This window comes from Vanessa tameamea, chromosome 23 (assembly GCF_037043105.1).
Source record: "Vanessa tameamea isolate UH-Manoa-2023 chromosome 23, ilVanTame1 primary haplotype, whole genome shotgun sequence".
NCBI lineage: Eukaryota > Metazoa > Arthropoda > Insecta > Lepidoptera > Nymphalidae > Vanessa > Vanessa tameamea.
Window position 1 is genome coordinate 2,494,028 of NC_087331.1, and position 21,051 is coordinate 2,515,078.

Genomic DNA, 21,051 nt, shown 5'->3' on the forward strand with positions numbered 1-21,051 from the left:
TGAATAAATAATTCTAAATTGAACACAAATTGGATTTTTCAAAGTTATTGAAGTGCCTTAGAATGATCATACACATTTTTAACGAAATAACTAATAATTTTATTTATTCATTAAATTTACTTAATTTGTAATCAAGTTAATTTAATGAATAAATAAAATCAATCGATAAAATGAAAACCATGGTTTATTTAAAAAAACATAAATGTGAAAAAAACATAAAATAACTATATAATTACAATAACTATAAAATACATATCTATACATACAGTAGAACATCGATTATCCGAACGCCGATTAATCGAATCGCCAATTATCCGAATCGATCCTAAGCGTAATATAAAAAATTAAAACCAAGTAATTTTTATATATTGTATTTTTGTTAAGGCCCGATGCGGTTGCAACTTACTCCGATCGAGATGTTCAAGTGAGCGTTATTGTAGACCAGCTTTTTTTTGTTTGATTATCCGAATTTTCGATTATCTATCGAATCGACCCGGACCCGATTAATTCGGATAAACGGCGTTCTACTGTATATATTTTTGTATGCAAAAAAAGTTAAACACCACTCAATGGTACACACTAACCTCTAGACATTGATAGTGCAATAAATATTAACCATATAATGGTGATTACTATACGGATTTTAGCATCCACCTTGACTTTCTTTTAAGTGAGTTTACAAAGCTCTACTAAATTCAATCAAGTCTGTATTTTCGACCATACAAATCAATCTTCTTCGTGTCCTCTCCATCGCATGTGATTGGCTAAATAATCTGAACCGTGGGCCTACACAACACAATAAAAAGCCATCAAACGAATTCACCATGCGACAGATTTTATATTCCTTGCCTTGTAATTATTGTATCCTATTTTAGCCTACTGATAAAATAATTTGTGGAGCTACCGTATATTTATGCTACAGCAGAATAAATTTAGGAATATAATATATCTTTAATATAAATTGCACAAACTGCACAAAGTGGTCTTATCTTTACCAAGATAAGAGCAGTTTTATGTAAATATCATGAATTGAGCTATGGATTAGAGCGGTATTACTTCATTCCTTATTATTTGAACAGAGATAAAACGACCCAAACTTAAGCAATAAAGGTGGAACTATGGAAACAAGAGAACTGGAGTAATGTGTCTATTTAGAACTTAGGCCGACAATTTGTCTAACCTTCGTTCTTATTTCGGCGCATAATAAAATATTCGACTCGACTTTCGACATTTGCTCCAGCCACGCCTACGACCGAAACTTGGGTTGTTTGATTGTTGACTATGTAACCATTTTTAATTGAATCCTAATCGTTTGTTCGTCTAATACCGCACGTGTACTACAACGTGTAACGAATTGGTTGATCAATCAATGATCATATTAACATGATATATTTATTTTTTCGGAACGATAGTTCGTAGCTTTTGTTGCTTGTAATTTTTTTTTTAAATGGGTTATTAGCCGGTAATTGGTCAACACCGAGCATGGACAATAACGCAGTAAGAAATATATAACTGCTGTTTGGCAGTAGAACATCTGCTAAGTGTAAAAACAAGCTCACAAACACCAAGTACCATCTTCATCATTATCATCAATATCGTTCATCTGTAAGGATGACTTAGGAAAGGAATTATAATACTTTTTTACTTTGGTAAGAAAGTTCCAAGTATATTTAATGTAAATACTATCAAAAATCCGCCTTAGATATCCTTCAAAATGTATTTATTTATTGAATACATAATATGTAAAATATATATATACTCAAAAGCTAAACTTTAACTACACATATAGATAAAATAATTATATCTTGCAACAAATCGGTTAGCTGCGATTTATTGTATCTCGGGAGCCATTCTCGACATAATTGGAAGACCACGCCTTTCGATCGTAGGTTTTCCTGAATCTATATTTATAGAGACGATATATTTTTTTGCGATTACTGAGTTTGATATCGGCGTAGACGTTTAACTGAAAATTAAATCATTTCAGTAATGATGTAGAACAACATAGTATGAGCCACGACCCACTTGTGGGCTGTGAGCGAATTTTGGGTGAACCCTTCCTTTTCTCGCCTTCTTGTTAAATACGTGAAAATTTTCCCTTAACTGCCTGCCTATATGAATCGGGAAGGTAAAACTATAATGACAAAATATAAAAAAAGGATACAAGTCTCGTACTCATAGCTATGCCTTCTTCTTCATAAAAAATGAGGTGTGTCTCGGTGAGGTCTGGTAGTCGGGTCGCGGTCCAGTTAACTTTGGGAACCACAAATGTAGGCAATTCGTCACATGTAATACTAACCAGTTACGTAATTTAAACATTATGTTGTCTGCTAATGGTAAATCTAAAGTGTTGGACTTTCTATGGCATAAAAAGTAAATATTCTATCACAGAAAATTTGGAAAATATATAGTAAATCCTTTATTACATGATAATCTTACACAAGCGTGTTTACAATTAATACTTTTGGTAGTTTTTTTCTTGACATGCAAATCGTGAACTTCGTTATGTATTGTAAGCTAGGAATCATAATCAAAATATATTTTATTTAAGTAGGCTTTTACAAGCACTTTTGAATCGTCATTTAACAAACCATATTAAAGCTACCATGCTAAAGAATATCTAAGATATCAGATATTAAAATACTTCCTCCAGAATCATTGTCTATCTACTCTAAGGGATTAGGGGATTGCTGTAATCAACAATTTCTTTACGCTTCTTTCAAAAAATATATACTTCTAGTTTGTAAAAATACTAGTACTTCTACTTTTTAAAAATAAATAAAATTATAATATATATTTTTTTAAATGTTTTTAACTATATTTTGTCGGATTTCACAAAAACCACATAAGCGGTTTTCAGGATTATATTTTGCAGTTTACTCTAAAACCTTTGACAACCTCGCCGGATGAGAGAGATGCGAGTACTGAAACTACCTGAAAAAGGAAGTCCACTTAAGGGCTCAGACTTTACAGGGGCTTACGTTATTAGTGACACGGGACGTTGCGTTCCAAACTTCTCTAGGGATTTGTTATTAGGGCCATTTTATATTTCAATTTGTCAATGGAAAATATATTCTATGTACCAACAGATACAAACTATATTTGTACGAATAAAGTATAATTTTATTTGTTTGATCTTTTGGAAAAGTTGTCGCTGTAAATATTTTAAATCGCGCTATCGTTTTGTTTAGGTAAACGTATTAGCTTATATTATATCTATCTGTAATTATATCGATTATTTTGATAGAAACAGTGACGAAACATTATATATTTATATATTATATATATATTATATATATATATTATTCCTACCGGGCAAGTGGTTCGCTTCTAAAGTAAAATTCCTCGCACATTTTTGGCTTTGCCAATTAATAAATTTGTGCTGAGAAAACTTTGACAATAAATTAGGATTTACATTTTCCATGACGGATATTAATCATTCAATTATTGTTTTATTTAAGTATGTAATTGATTGTCGAAAAAGAGCAACTACTGCCAGTTACAGCTTCCTCATTGCCATTTACTGCCAGTTCTCATCGGAAAAATGTAAAATCACGATTCAAATGCTAAGTGTGTCTTGATTTGATTATAATTGGTTCATCATTATACGAATTAAAATTAAACCAATAAAGTTACAATTGCATTCCATTGTAGTTTTGTTGGATTAATTTTAATTTAAGGTTATTTAAGTATATTTGTTTTGTGAAAAAAAAAATAGTACATTCCTGTGAAATAGTATTAAAACTCTTTACATTTTCAAAAACAAAAAAATATAATAGAAATTTATTTATAAAAGCGATGTTCTAAGACGTTTTTATTTTTAGTATCCGTCTAAAAATGGCAACATCCGGTCTCTGTGGACATTATTAAACTTTTATGAACGACATTTCAGATTTCGCAAAATTATAAAAACATCGTTTCCATTTAAAAGTGACAATTTAGCCGCTTCGTATTAAAATGAATCTTATAAAATCCTTAAACACAACTACTAACAAGTAGTAATTTCTAGGAAGAATTAAATATTTATATCTTTTTTTTAAATATATATATCTCTTTTTTTTAAATATTGGACATCACATATATTACTCTGATCCCAATGTAAGTAGCTAAAGGACTTGTGTTATGGAAAATCAGAAGTAACGACAGTACCACAAACGCCCAGATCCAAGGCAACATAGAAAACTAATGAACTTTTTTTACATCTCGGAATGGCGTACCCATGAAAACCGGTGTACACTCTACTCGACCACGGAGGTCGTCAATAAGTTTATATTTTTAATATGATATGCGACATTGACTATATTATATAAGGATATACGTACCAAAATGGCGTATCACCGTGAGTCAGTTGTCAAGACTTCACGTGTGAAATCTTACAGAATCGCTAAGCTGGTCTTGAAATATGAAATTTACAACACACTACTTGTTCCATTTCATTTTGTACCAAGAAGTGAAGAATACTCTGGGGATCGTTAAAAAGCTCATACATCCAAACTTAACGTCTATACGAATTCACTCGTAGCCCACGGAGAAGCTCGTAAACGTCTCGCTTCCTGGTTTTAGGTCTACTGCCCTATTTACTTTGATCATATACTTAATTGAATGCCCTGGAAGTCGAGCCCCTTCCGTCATGTAAATTAACATAATAAAAATTAAGATATGAAAGAAATTGAATACAATATTCAATCATACTACCTTTGCTTGTTTTATTTTTTGAATTAATTTAATATAAATAGAAGGATTAATTAGTATAAACGAGATGGGCTTGCATTAAGACCTACCACCGTATTTCAAAACTCTACCACCAAGTCAAATCAAATCAATACAAAATATACTTTATTCAAGTAGGCTTTTACAAGCACTTTTGAATCGTCATTTAACAAACTACTTAAAGTAAAGCTACCACCGGTTCGGAATGTACCGTAAACTCAGTAGTTACTCTTTTTCAACATCTAAAAATACAGTCATGTTAGTTAAATACTATTATATATGTATGTTATGTCTCCCGTCTGGAAGTCAACAAGCATTAACTCCACTTTTAATAATCTATGTAATCTTGTAAGTAGAGCTATCTTCCTATTTATATAAAAACTCAGTATAAATTCAGTATATATGGATTATAGTATAGTAATTACTTTATAAATACTAGAATAAACAAAAAAAATTACCATTCCACAACCTTTTTTTTTTAATAAGCAGTCAGAAACAGTTTATTTACCTTTAAGTATTATAAGAAATATTTGAAATAATTCAAATTTCATTTGAGTCGATTGTTCAAATCATTTTTACGAACTCGCTACATGATACTATTGTTAAATAAGATGAATAATCTGCGCTATATAGCGATTTGGATCTACTGGATGACAATCTTATTAGGGTCTTTTTTCATATCTGCAAGAAAAACGGATATTTCATTTCAAACTCTTGATGAAACATCGCTTTATAGGGGGAATAAAGAAATGTCAGGATAAAAAAAATAGAGCTTCTTTATCGAAGTTCTGAATAGCTTTATTTAACTTTACGAGTATTAAGATACTTAATTTGAATAACATTACACATGACTCAGGACATAATAATTGTAATGTAATTTTATTTAATTGTAATGTAAATTGTTCGTAAGTTTCAGAGCTGAGATGGTCTAGTGGCAAAAAAGCTGAATCATAACCGAACAGTGCAGGTTCATACCAAGTAAACACAGTTATTGTCTATATGTGCCTTTGTTTGTATTTGTTGTCATCTTGGCGGTCTTTCGTTAATGTATGTGTGGTATGGACTTCTGCTGTGTGTATACTCAGCAACTTGCATTTGATTTAGCGTTTAATAAAGTACAAACCATTAAGACGTTTACAGACTGTTATATTTGTGTCGTTTACATATTAAACATTACTGTTATTCTATTTTCAACGAATAATCGGTTGCAATTTTAAAAGTTCGTAATTTACACAACACATGTTTTAAAACGACAAAAAACTTTTTTTTAACAGTTTTTGTAGTTTCTTGTTGTTACTAATTTTATATTTATTTTATGGCTCCGTTCAATTATATATTATAAATGAAACTAGATGGCCCAGTGGTTAGAACGCGAGCATTTTAACCGATGATTTCGGGTTCAAACCCAGGTAGGCACCACTGAATTTTCATGTGCTTAATTTGTGTTTATAATTCATCTCGTGCTCGGCGGTGAAGGAAAACATCGTGAGGAAACCTGCCTGTATCTGATTTTAACGAAATTCTGCCACACGTATATTCCACTAACCCGAATTGTAACAGCGTGGTGGAATATGCTCCAAACCTTCTCCTCAAAGGGAGAGGAGGTCTTAGCCCAGCAATGGAAAATTTACAGACTGCTAATGGTTAGTAATGTAAATGAAACTAGACATATATAATTTATATGAAGGTTTAATTAAAAAAAGGTTTTACTACTATCCGAATTACTACTACAAGCTCGCGTATTCGTAATACAACAACAGTAAATACATTGTTACTAAACAGTTACGACATTTGTGTACATCAAGAGATTTATTTAAGGTGTATAAGGTATCGCTAACAAGATACGAGTTGAATCAACTTTTCCGAGTAAGTTAACATGAGTAAGTCCATATCGATTTTCATGGAAATTTGACAGAACCTTTGAGTTAAGCGTGTCATGTCATATTATTCGTCGACCCTTTTAAGGCTTCCGTAACTTAATAATTGTATTGAGCACCGAGGACGATGTTAGGTAATCATTTCATGGAGTTGTCACCCTTATTAATATGGGATAAGATATCAAATCGTATGCATACATTTGTGTTCTTGTGACAAACGCTCAGTTGAAGGTAAGGTAAGCTTTTGTAATGGACTTTAATGTAATACTTTACGACTTTAGGTGATTGATGATTTTTAAATTAAACTTATTACATAAAATGTTTGACGCAATATTCGTACTTTGGTTGTGCTGCAGGGAATGAGAATTTTGCCATCGTGTACGTAATTTTTTTGACTACACTTAAATTCAGGGATAGAATAAATTAAATTAGACGGTAAATGTTAACTAGTAATTTTGATGTTAAATATTTTTGGACAATAGCTTCCCCGTTAAAGATATAATCACCATATCTAATGTTAACCTAAAGTGATGTATATAGTTTAACATTTTCAAATATATTTCTAGCTCCTCTTTGTTTAATAGTCTAAATTCAAACTATTGTCATGGTGATTTTAGATTTTATTTTATATGATAATAGATGGCATCAATTGTCGTTTAAATCAAACTTATGTCGGTACGATATAAATCACCACCGGCATCACAATCACACGGTCACCGCCGGCAGATATGAGATACACGGACCGCGACGTGTCGTCGAAAGGCGTAACGACGGCTCGTGTTCCGTAAAGCACCTCTACCATTTGGACAATATATTAAGCCGAGCAACGTTCACCCAGGAGACCTTAGTACGTTCGTCTTATTGACTTACGTGGGCTCCCCTTTTCACAGCTGAGTCTCCAAGTCGGTGACGCTATCAAGACCAAATGGGACAACCAAAATACAAACTATAGAAAAAAAAAAATAGAAGTATAGACAATTCACTCAGGATGGTGCGCCATGGAGGACGTTAAATTTTCGTCGTTTTAATAAAATAAACTTAACAAATATAATCGAATTTGTATTTTTTTGGTGCCTTATACTTAGTCATCTCACGCACACTTTGACAACTTCTACGTACGAGCGTTACTCAAGCTAATACACGCCGATCGCAGCGGGATTTGTGAGTGAATAGATCTATACCGTCAATAGTTCAAGAGACATTTCTAGCTACATCTCCAGTCCACGACGGTGCAGTTTTAAAAGGTTTTGAAACCTACCTCTATACAATACCTTACGATAAAATTCATTTCATGTACAGGGACAGGGCATTTTTCAGTTTTTATTTATAAATTAAAATGTATGCTGATATTTGTAAAGGTGTGCCGTGAAGGATGAACAAAGGCAGCGGCAGCGGGCTGTGACGTCACATTTTAATTTAAAAAAAAAAGTCAACGATATTTAAAACGTCATAAAAAAACTTTAGTTGCTTTTAATATTTTCATTTCGGTGCGAATAACATACTAGTTGTTTTATATAAATTTTATTTTTTAATAATAAAAACTAAATTTATATTTCTTTTAGAATACCTATATGTTTTGTCTTCGCCATATAACATTTTCTTTTTTAAAAAAAAATATAACATGCTTAGGTTCTTTAATAACGATTGTGTCGAAGGCTTCGATGAAGCTATTAGTTATTTATATATATTCTGTAACCTATCTTTTATGTTTATACAAAAAGGTTTTTTAGGTAAAATTGTAGGCGTAATAGGTACTCCTATACAATTCAATTTCAAAATTGGTTTTGTGTGTAACATTTTATTAAGCTGAGTAAAACAAATAACCTTTATTTTGTGAAAGAACTAAAAAAATAATTGAAATGTTTTTGAACAACAATTTCGAAAATTTTAGTATTTTTAAGGTTCCGTCCTAAAGGGTACACCGGACCCTATTACTAAGTCTCCGCCGTCCGTCCAACTATCTGTCCGCCTGTCACCAGGCTGTATCTCATGAACCGTAATAGTTAGACAGTTAAAATTTTCACAGATGATGTATTTCTATTGCCACTATAACAACAATGTATACTAAAAACAGAATAAAATAAATGTTTAATATTTTGCCGTTTTTATATATTTTTTTAGTACGCTAAAGTCGAGTGATCATTCTGATCATGATAAATATTTATAAATTGAAAAAAAAAATGTGTCGTTTTAAACCATACACAATAAGTTTTTTTATTTAACTTTCCATTGAAGGACCGCTACGAACACTATCAGTATAACGTACAAAATAATAATGTAGGGATAAATAATAGTTTAATAGTATTTCAAAATCGAAATCCAAATATACTACATTTAAAGTAGGCTTTTACAAGCACTTTTGAATTGAGGCATTTTATAGAACTATATTAAAAGCAAAACTACTACCGGTTCGAAATGTAGATTCTACCAAGAAGAACCGGAAAGAAACTCAGTATTTACTCTTTACCAACATTTTAAATATGTAAGTTAAATACAGTTTAAGTAACATACCTATGTAAATAGATTGAAAAGAGTAACTAATCAGTTTTACGTTTAATTTAATACTGTATACAATTTAATAATTTTTATTTTTATCTTAATATCAAATCAACGCGTTGTATAAAGATGTTAAAACAAATATAAAAAGCACTGTTCAATGTAAATACAGAAAAAAATACTCGTAAGCTAAAGTTACCGCGAAAATCAATCATAAATTCAACACCTACGTGCTTTCAAAATTTTGCACGAAGTCAATTTAGTCTCCCCGATGTCTATCCATCATTATTTATGTCTGTGGGGTTCATATTATATACAGGGTTATTGGTAATTCGACGTATTCCCGTTAAGAGGTGATAGGGGTGACTATTTGCGATAATTTTAACCCCCATATGCATGCAATGTATGCAAAAGTGAACCATTTTTTAGTTATCGCGTTTTATAGATTTTTTCAAAAATGCAACTTCAAAAATTTATTTAAAAAAAAGTATCAATTAAAATCTACTTTTTTCTTCTGATTTTTAAAAAGGATTAAACACTGGATATTTTTCAATATTTAAACAATAATTATCGGTCCAAATTTAAAAATGCGAGACGGAAAACGATATTATTTCAATATTTTTTTTATATCTCCATCAAATATTCCTGAAAAACAAAAAAAATCATTATGAAACTTGTTCTACAGATTATTTTAAAAACATAATTGTTTAATTAGCTTTCCGAAAATGTATAAAAACTAGGAATTTATTTCAAAGCAACCGAAATAAAATGATCAGAAAGGACGCTGCTGGAAATTCGTATTCGAACATGACCGAATTCGTACTAAAGGTCGCTCTTTAAAATTCCCACAAAATTGATTTAAAATAATAACCAATGTAAAAAAACTTACTTACTTACTTAATACAAATTTAAATTAAAATTTAGATACATAAACAGTTCATGCATAAACTGCGTAGCAGTGTCCACATTAATGGGCATTTAATCATTTTTATTTACCTTTGAAACCCTAATTGTCTGATTTACTCTTCTATCTACTTTTTATGTAAGTACGGTATGATACGAAGTTATTATCGTACAAGAATACTTAGCATCGCAGATGACAATAAACGATAAGAAGCGTGAAACTTAAGAGAAATAATGATGAACTAACTATAAAGTCTAACATAAGATGACAAAGTTTTACAATCGCTTAGTTTAACGACTGCGTGGTGTATTTTATTTTCTTGAGAGAACGTTTATAGAGAATATTTTAGTCTGTATATGATCTACTTCATTTTCAGTTTTTCTTGCAACACTTGCTTACACTTTGACAACATTAAAAAACGGTTTAACTTTTTTAGAATAGATAACCCATAAAGGCTGAGGAAAGAAGTCCATTCAGCTATTTGTCTGCCTGATATAAGTAAAAATAAATCTGTAACTTTAAATATCGTATCACGTGAAGAATGAACCCGAGTTGAGCCTCAGGCTCATTTGATTGAAAGTGATGAAGAGATCTAGGGCACGCTGGTATAAAAGAAGTCTATTCATTGCTGAAATGTAGGGCCCGAAATATTTCTCCCTATAAAAGAGGTACTGGAAAAGTATCTTTTCAAGAAAACATTTTCAAGAAGTTCATCCCAAATTGTAATACAGGTACGTGATAAGATCGTGTCTTTATTTGTGGTTATTGGTCGATAATATTATTATTTATTAATTATACATATTTCTCTCCTTCTCCCTCTCTCTTTTGAGTATCTAATATATTATTATTTTATATGATGCTCAGAAGAAAAACATATATAATTTTGAAAATAAGACTATTTTTTCCTAAATTTGAATTCCGAATTGTATTTATTTATTTGCATTTTTTGTTTTTTTTTTTTTACTGCACTAGAGAACCATAATCTAAAGGAGATTTTGCTTTGAACTTATTTGAATTAAATAAAACATAATGATTAAAAAACCTCATGAACGAGGATATCAAATAATATAAAAGAATGTAGTCTTTACAACCAACCCTTTTAAAACCAAGCAAATATATATTATATCGTAATACTTAACCAGTATTATTCAATAGTAATGATAGTTCGTTGAAAGGAAAGGAATTATTAACATTATTCTCTTGTTTCAAGATCTTTAAGAGCTTCTGCAGTCATTGTATCTCTACAAGAATTGTAGGCGATATTTTTTCTTATAGCGTCTTGTTATATAAACGATGACCGGAATATTTTTATTCCAAGACTTTGTTTTTTAGAATTATTTTAAATAATTAATATATTAGATAAATACCTATTTAAGTTCATATGAATCTGCTTACAATAAAATTGATATGTATGTCTAACAGTATAAATAAATAATCGTACTCGAATTTTAATATATTAAAGGGATATGTAATATATTTAAATTAAAAAAAAAAACAGGCGGCAGACTCATTAAATTAAGGAATATAACACGTTGAAGATGAGATGAAGTGGATAAAACATGGGGATCTCAAAGATGACTGGTTCAAAACTGCGTGGTTAACGTTCGTGTGCTTACTAACAGCTCGTCCGACTTGGCTCAGCTATATTACTGATTCTATAAAACATGATTTTTGTGAAACATCAACCGTTTACGCAAGGCACGCAACGGAAGCACTCAAAATGAATAATTTTCCCCCATTTGTGCAACAATTTTACGTTAATACTCCACTACGTTTGTAACGTGATATTATAATATAACCTATTCAATAAATAGGCTATCTAACACAGAAATATTTTTTACAGGACCAGTAGTTCCTGAGGTATCTTGGTTTGGCTTTGTGCCTTGGTGATAGGGCTTTGTGCAAGCCCGTCTGGGTAGGTACCATCCACTCATCAGATATTCTACCGCCAAATAACAGTACACTGTATTGTTGTGTTCCGGTTAGAAGGGTGAGTGAGCCAGTGTAATCACAGGCACAAGGGACATAACATCTTAGTTCCCAAGGTTGGTGGCGCATAGGTGATGTAAGGAATGGTTAATATTTCTTACAGCGCCTTTGTATTTGGGCGGTGGTGACCACTTACCATCAGGTGGCCCATATGCTCGTCCGACAACCAATGCCATAAAAAAAAGGTAAGCGCGTTCAATCAAACAAACAAACTCTTCAGTTCTATAATATTAGTATAGATATTTCAGGTCATGCTCGTAGGTCGACCATTACGAGGAAATCTTACGAAACGACCAACACATACTCCAATAGTGAGATAGAAGCCTTATCAGAAGTGGTTACTACTCTACTCTGAGATACTATAGATGCACGAGAGTTACTGCTATAGAATAAATAAAAAAACTTTGAATTTAATCTTTGTTAATTTAAGATAAATATATATATGTAATTGGAAATATTTTATGACGTCATTTGATAATTATTTTGTTGGAAATTTCTCTATGGTATTCACAGAAGATTCAACTTGGTAAGTTTACTTTTAATCTAAAGCAAGATCTTACTCGAATAAAGTATATTTTATTTAAATTTGATTTAAATTAGTTTTCGATCTTTGATATTTCGCGGTCGTTTAACATATATATTTGAGTTTTGAAAATTATATTGCTTTTATATGAATTTGAATGTTACAGGAAGATATACCGAACTTAATAATGTTTATTAATTAAATACTACGTGGTCTGCACTATTTTATATTTTCACCTTTAATCAATGTATATTGATTCAATTATGTTATTTTTATTGAAGAGATAGTACTAAGGGGAAACCCTTAGGGATTCCTCACACGTTTGTCTAAACAACGAAATGATATAATCATTTGAAAACCAAAATTATTGACTTTATTCGTACAAAATCATTTATTGTTATCATTAAAGACCTGCCTCATGGCTTTTCACTATATATAATAAAATGTATCTATAACGCGTATCTGTCTTTAGGTCATCTCTTAAGAAGAAGTTTTTATGTGATTGTAGAAACCCATACAACTAATATATGGTAGACCTAATATCCCACGAGGCAATAAGACTAGAGTATCTGCAAATGTATTAATGTTTTTTTGAAGTGAAAAATTCTTTAGCCGCGTTGACCACTTTTTGGTAGCGGAAAATCTTATGAGTTCCAGTGTGAGCTAGCCAGCCACGACAGAGAGGGATATAACATCAGTGCACCACTGCTCCCAAGGATATGGCATTGGCGATGTAAGGAATGGTTAATACTTCTTACAGTGCCATTGTCTATAGGCGGTGGTGTCCACTTACCACCAGAAGTCCCATTTATTCCAAAATATTACGTTAATATCTATATCTGTATAAATAACTTATTTATAACTGTATAAATTCATTATAATGAACGCAACACAGCGTTCTAAATCAAAATAATCCACATACAGGATAAAGCTATCATTTCATTTATTTCGTTTGTTAACGCTTCGGCCATTTTGTATTTTAACTGGCAACAACGATAGAGCGATTTAAGTAATACATTTATTATTAACTGTTGTTTCGGGTTAAAACAAAATTTCACAAAAGGCTCATCCGGATGAGTCGTGATGGCCAAACAGAACACTTGTATATATTGATAGTCCAATTACAATTATCCCTATTATTCTCCCCATACGCGTTAAGAATTGTGCTAGAAATCGACAGGGGTAGTACGACAATATCTCTAGGATTAAGATGTGATTTTTGTGCTTGATGTGATTAGTGAATAGTTTCGGGTTCGTAATGTCTTTGATAGGTAGAGTATTTAGGAAGTGAAAGCATTACGAACAAACAAACACACTTTTACAGATATATTAATAGTTAGGATTGTGAGAAGCGTCATCTTACCTTGTATTTTTAATAGAAATAATACGCAAATAAGTTACGCTCAAAAAAAATTAGATAATCATACATCTCTAAATAAAGAAAAAGTAAAACCATCCTTGCAAGCACTTGGTGGTAGAGCTTTGTGCAAGCCCGTCTGGGTAAGTACCTACAACCCATTTATCTATCTACAAACACCAATGTTCAGAATTATTTTATTCCGGTTTGAAGGGTGAGTGAGCCAGTGTAACTACAGACACAAGGGATAAACATCTTAGTTCATAAGTTTGGCGCACATTGGCGATGTCAAGGATTGTTAACATTTCTTGTTCAGCGCTAATGTCTATGGGCAGTAGCGACCACCTACCGTACGGTGGCACATTTGACCGTCCGCCAACGTATTTTAAATAAAAAAAAACTTAGTCGTTTAAAAATTTGCTCCTATAAACTAATATATTTGCTTACAAATGTTATTTAACGAGTGTTTATTTAAACACTTTCTCTCTTTCTGTCATTATTGAGTTTAAATTCAAAAAAAGAAGACGCAGAATTATTTAACTAATTACTTCATAACATTTATAAGTAAAGCCGTAAGTAAAGCCGCCGTTTGAGTGTTACCACACCTGATGGAAAGTGATGATACAGCCTAATGTGGAGCGCGCTTGACTACAAGATTCACTTTAGACTTGAATTTACCCATATTGTCGGTGGTGGAGAATACGAAGGGGGTGGGGATTTTTCTAGACCTTAGCGGTGCATATCAGAAACGATGATGCAACTTATATAATCACAATCAAACTTTATAATAAACCATTTTTACGTGTCTAAATAATTCCAACTTTGCTTTTTAACCATTTTGAAGTCAGTATTAAATTAGTATTAAAAACTATCAAATATATCATATTCAATACTTATCAAGCTACAATAGTTTGAAATTTTCAATGTGAAAAGTCTATTGGCGCACCTTGGGGGTAAGATCGACTCGTATACCGGAACGAAAAACGATATGACGCTGTCTTATGCCGTTACGCCCCCTCTTCGCCACCGTTCTCTACTCCCTAGTGTGTACGCGGCGCTTTTACTAAATACTTCGTTGCTAAGCATAAAATTGCATCTTAACAATCTGTGTGTGTATTTATTTTACTTCAGTTTATTAAATTTATATCATCAAATTCGATGTTAAACATTTGCCTGGCATCCCATGAGTAATTATTTTTATCTATACAAATATACCTACTTTACAAAATTATATGTAATTCTTTCAAACAATAGATTAAATAATTAAATTAAATGTAGAATTTAATAAGAATAACTCAGTATTTACAAATCATTGTATGAATGAAAATACACGTATTAGTAATTTACATTGAATTGAATATCTTGCATAAATAAAATTAATATTAAGTACCAATCATTTAACATCAATGTGCTCATAATATTTTATATATAATCTCATATACAAAATAAAATTGTACATTTATATAAAATAACTATAGAATAAAAATCTCGAATAAAAAATGGAAAATAAAAAGAATGTTCAATATACGGATGTGTAAGTTCAATATAAAATTTGCGTTCGTGTAGCAAAAACTGGGCTTGCAGAAAATGCAGGATGTTGTCCGTTCCAATGAATAAATTTGCGGTAGCCTTCACTGAATATAGCCTCAGAGACAAATTTAGTTTCAACGGGACCCTAGGATAATAGCAAGATAAACGAGGACCTGTATTCTGCTAAAGAGTATAGCTATTTTAAAGGTATTGACTTAAGAAGCTTCTAGAATATTCTAAAGTATTATATAATGGTTATTTGATTTCAATACCAATGAAGATGTGGGTTCAATGTTTATGACTGCAAAGAATTGACTGACTGACTGAAAATTTGCCTGCATGTAATCTGAAAACTATATTTTTATTGTTTAAATTACATTCAATATTTTTTTAAGCCAATGGTTAGCGGACGTGCAAATGGGCCACCTGATGGTAAGTGGTCTCCATCACCCATAGACAATGGCTCTATAAGAAATATTAATTATTTCATACATCCCCAATGGGCCGTCAACCTTGGGAACAAAAATGGTATTTCCCTAGTGCCTGTAGTTACACTGGCTCACTCATATTTCAAACAGGAACATAACAGCACTGAGTACTGCTGTTTGCTATTATTTAAATCGGACCGTAGGTGTATTAATAAAATAAATATATTTGACAACAAAAAATAAAAAATCAAAGGCACCACTGTAAGAAAACTACTGTTTCTCTTACTAAAATTTAGTAAGAACAAAAAAAACAACAAGATATTACTGAAAATTCACTCAAAATAAAATAACGTCGAACTTTGAAGTCAGCTAACAATAACAGCTTGTGATTGTCGTACTCTGGCCAATGGCCGCTCCTATTAAAATGAGAATGCTTTGCGATTTCCACAAGATTTCCACAACGCTACACGCTACTAGTATGGATATCCAGTCTGGATGCGATAAATGATAGATGTGCCAGATCTTATTGTGCTGTTAAAGGAGCAAGGTTGTTTTCGTAGTTAAGCCATATGTATATCTGTGTTCGAAATATGTATATATTACATGTGTAAACATGTTGTCAGATATATGAGGCATTATATCTATTCTCGGTTAAAGGGTAAACAATATTACTAACAAAATGTTGACAGATCCGTTTTAGTATGTATATTTTATACTATATTTAATATTTTGCATCGCCAGTGAGTATGGGAAGAAATAATGATTAAATGAAATGTGTCCAAATTGTAGTATTCTTTAAACACATTTAATTGATGGTATGGCTTTCTGCAAGCCGTCTGGGTAGTTATCACCCCTATATTCAACCACCAAGCAGCAATACTTTATAACCTTGTGTTTTGTTTAAAAGGTAGGTGAGCTTATACAACTACAGATACAAGGGATCTTAGTTTCCAAGGTTGGTAGCATTGGCGATGTAAGGAATTGTTAAAATTTCTGACTGCGCCAATGTCTATGGGCAGTGCTGATCACTTAGCGTTAAATGGCCGATTTAAAAATATATAAATCGAATCGTAGCAACAGTTTAAGGTAGTCGTAATATTATAAATAGTGATTATGTGATTATCATTTTCTATTTTAGTTTTAACCGTGAATATGTACAGTCAGAGTAAGAAAACCTTCGTCAGTTTTCAAATTAATTCCTTTATCAAGTCGTAAACTCTTAGTACCTTTTGAATCTAAAGCACTAAACAGACAACTGCATATAAAATTAAACTAACATAGTATGATAACTGGGTTCAAAATAGTGTAACATCTTTGGACTACGTCTAGTATCATATCAACATAAAAACTTTTTTGTGGCCTAATTTGTCATTACAAGATTTAAATTAGATATGATATCTTCTACTGAATTGTCAAAGTCTGTCATTGTCATATATTTTCTTGCAATATCTTGCAATCTTAGAATAAAACGCTTGTAATATTAACTCGTTTTTAATTAAATAAATAAGATTTGTTTAAATGAATAAATTTTACCATAATTACTATTTATTTTTGCTATTTTATTTACTACTTTCGTCCTGTGGTTTCACCCGCGTTCCCGAGAGATTTTATGTTTTCCTGGGATAAAAAGTGTCCTATATGTTATTCCAGTACATAGTCTATCTGTTGCCAAATTTTATCCAAATCCGTTCAGTAATTTTTACGTGAAAGAGTAACAAACATACATCCTAGAGAAATCAGCCAGATCCATACACACAAACTTTCGCCTTCGCGTTTATAATATTAGTAGGAAGTAGGATTACTACTATCCACTCTCTTTTATAAGAGACAAGACAATGTCCTAATCTCCAATGTTACACGAGCATTCACGAAGGGTTATGAGGTTTCGTGAAAAGTTATTTGTAATTATCATCCCGATTGACGGCGACCGACAGCCGACTGGAACAATTAGATGCTTACTAGATGCGAGTATATATTATTTTACTCTGTCTCTTATTATTATAGCTTTTAAACGCTATTTTACTCTTTGCTAGATGCGACTTATTATGACATTGCGACGCAATATGTCATACTCAATCGGTAAAGCAGATTATTGCTCATACTATGCATACGAAAATAGATCTTAATGTGACGAACCTTTTCTTACTCCGACTGTACAGTGTACATATTATTGAGAGCTCAAAGTGACTCGAGACTCAGAGATCTTAATTTTAATCCAAATTTTCAAAGATAGCTTAGAGTGCTTTCTAGAGTGTCTTAACCTCTATGTCCATTAACCAATCATCCATAAAGATATTAATCTACACATATATATAAATTTAAATTATACCGTATCCGTTCATCCAATATATTTGAAACTTTATTCAATTTTTATTGATATAAACGTAAAGGTTTCTGACGTGGTATCATCAAAATAAATGGCGCGCGAATCGTAAAATATATTTTTCTTGCATATGTTTAGAGAAAATCTCTTTATTGAACTTTTCTTTTTAAAGTCGGTTAAAGAACATGTATCACAAAGCTATTGAGCATGTCAGTGAGACACTTATGATATTATGACGTGTACATATCCTCTTGATTTCGTCCATGTTATGTTGATGGAATGAAATAAGAAATCATTCTTTTTAATTTGGGCCAAACATTGTACCCGAACATTGAACCCCGTCAAAAGCTCTACTAGGGTTTGTCATCAAAAATTTATAAAAAAAAATATGCAAAATCATTATTATTGTTTTATATATAATTCTACAAGAACATTTTACAAGAACATAATTACTCAACAAGGGCTAGTTTTAATTAATATATAAAAAATGTTATTAATATATAAAAAAAAGTTACGAGTTAAGCTTCTTTAAGGACTTTTTTCCGTTCCAGCATAAGGATCAGAACAGATTATTTGAATGTCTTTCAATAAACGCTTCGAACCTTTTGAATGAGAAATTCATAATTTTGGTCATCTTCCATTAATAACTCTATATGTAACATAACTTTAACCCAATTATCATAGGTAGGGGTGATACTATATATATGATGATATAAGTATACTAAAATGTCCCTTGTCTGCAAATGTCCCTTGGGCTAAGGTTTCCTCTAAGGAAAAGGCTTGGAGATAATTCCACCACGCTGCTCTACGTTGAATTCACATGTGGCTTTCACCGAATTCATAATCGGAATTATAATGCCCAAATATTTTAAATTTCTAGCGATAGCAAAATCGACGATTTGTTTTGCTCTGAGGTTGATAGTTTGATAATGTTTATGAACCGAAGCAAATCTATCGATAAAACCAACATCTTCTGATCCATATCGATAGAATTCGTAATGTACTGTAATATTTCACCAAAATTTTAACATAATATTAAAAAAAAATCAATTGAGTACTTTTTGATTACGTATTAATATTAAAAAATCTTGGTAGAAATTCCAGAAATACTAATCGAAATTCCGTAGCAACTATTATTTTCATGAAAAACTCATAATGAAAATATTTGGAACGAAGCAATCGAGTTTACTAACTAATAATTATTTATGTATCAACTGAACACTCTAAAAGCTCATAAGCCTTCTAAAATCAATATTTTGCCGCGTTTGAAATCGTTTGTCGTTGAGGTTTTATATAAATATTTTATTGTAACTATTGGTAAAGGAAAATTACCAAATAACAGTTTCTAATAATATATAACAATAATAGCATACATTTAAACTTTAATTTGTGTAATCGTTTTAAAATTATTAATTAAAATTTAAAAAATCCGATCTAAATTACGTATGAATGAAGTTTAGAATGTTATTATAATATTTTATGATATGATATTGATTTTGATATTGATATGTCAAAAATTTTAAATGTCTTACGCAACTATTTTACAAAAATTTAATATACGTTTGATTTTAAATAATCAAATTTTGAGTAAAAAGAAATTATTAATTTTATAACCAATATAAAGTTATATATTTTGCAAATGAATTTTAATAGTACCTAATAAAAATAAATCTTGACTCTCCCTCCTTTAAAAATAAAATTGTGAATTTTGAAAACATTTATTTTTCTTACAATTTTATGCTATTTTCATTTCATTGATAATTAATTAATAATAAATTGATTTTCATTCTACGTAAAATTAACCAATTCAATTTTCAAATAATTCCCTGAAAAAAGGACGAACCTACAAATACGTGTGTCTTGATTGAACAACTGCTTTGGACTACTTACGGCTTGTTCTAAGTGGTTATATCCGGCCGAAACCGGTTAAAACAGGCGTTCGAGGTCCTGAAAGAACTATTCACTTCCGAAAAACCGTCACAATAACACAGATACACAAACTGTTTTGTTTTTTAATGCGTAAAACTGTTAATGACTGGAAGCGGTAGGCATAAGCGGTGGGAAAATGCGCGCGACCGCTTGGCGTCGATACGAGAACTGAGCGGCCATGACAGCTTAGCCAGGGGTGCCGTACGCATGCGCCCAAGCGAACTTAAGGTCATTCCCCATTGTTCATCCACGATTAGGGTAGAAAATTGATCACTGAAATTGGGAGTGAAGAAACCTTTTTAAGTCGCAAAAATTCAATTTCAATATGGCAACCTCATTAGCGTTCTTTTGTACTACAACTCGGTTATAAGACTGTTTTCTTAGACAAACAATAGCTAGGCTAGGATAATATCAATAACAATAGAAACGGTAATTTAATTACGATGACAAATTATTTGAAAAATTTAATAATATTGAATATAATGAACTCTATTAAAAATCGAAATATCATTGCAAATAAACCTGTATTTTTAAACTGTTCTAACATTCGATTTTCTAACTTTAAATCTTGGACTAAGATAAAATACTTAAAGATGTATTTATATGATCGTAATTATTATTAACTAACTTATTCTTAAAATTATTTTAATCATGTGTCCAAGGCTTTACGTCCCTACGTGCGGGGCCGACGCAATATGCTGGACAGATCAAATTGTGCCCTGAATAGAATCCGGATAGCAATAGTTAGTATGCCCTAATTGAGTTGTTTGTTTTAGGTTCATATCCTTAGCTTGCATAGTTATATTTTATACTGACAAATTAAGTAGTAACCATTTTTTTACTGTTAATTACGAGACAAGATAAGAATTAAATTTTATATATACACTAGCATCCCCACTATTATATTTTAACCCCAAAAATTTGTTGATTTCTAAAGATACATTATTAGTACAGCTCCACCACATCTATACAGCATACATTTTAA

The 21,051-nt window shown here is 31.3% G+C and overlaps 1 protein-coding gene across 1 annotated transcript in view; it reads right to left on the reverse strand.

Annotated features, from left to right (window-relative positions):
• The window catches only part of LOC113397669 (pikachurin), a 190,537-nt gene extending 170,306 nt beyond the window's left edge, over nt 1–20,231 (reverse strand). The window contains exon 1 of the mRNA XM_064218608.1: nt 20,028–20,231. The gene's annotated coding sequence lies outside the window, so the exon portion shown is untranslated. The remainder of the gene's footprint in view (nt 1–20,027) is intronic.
• Nucleotides 20,232–21,051: the final 820 nt, after the last annotated feature.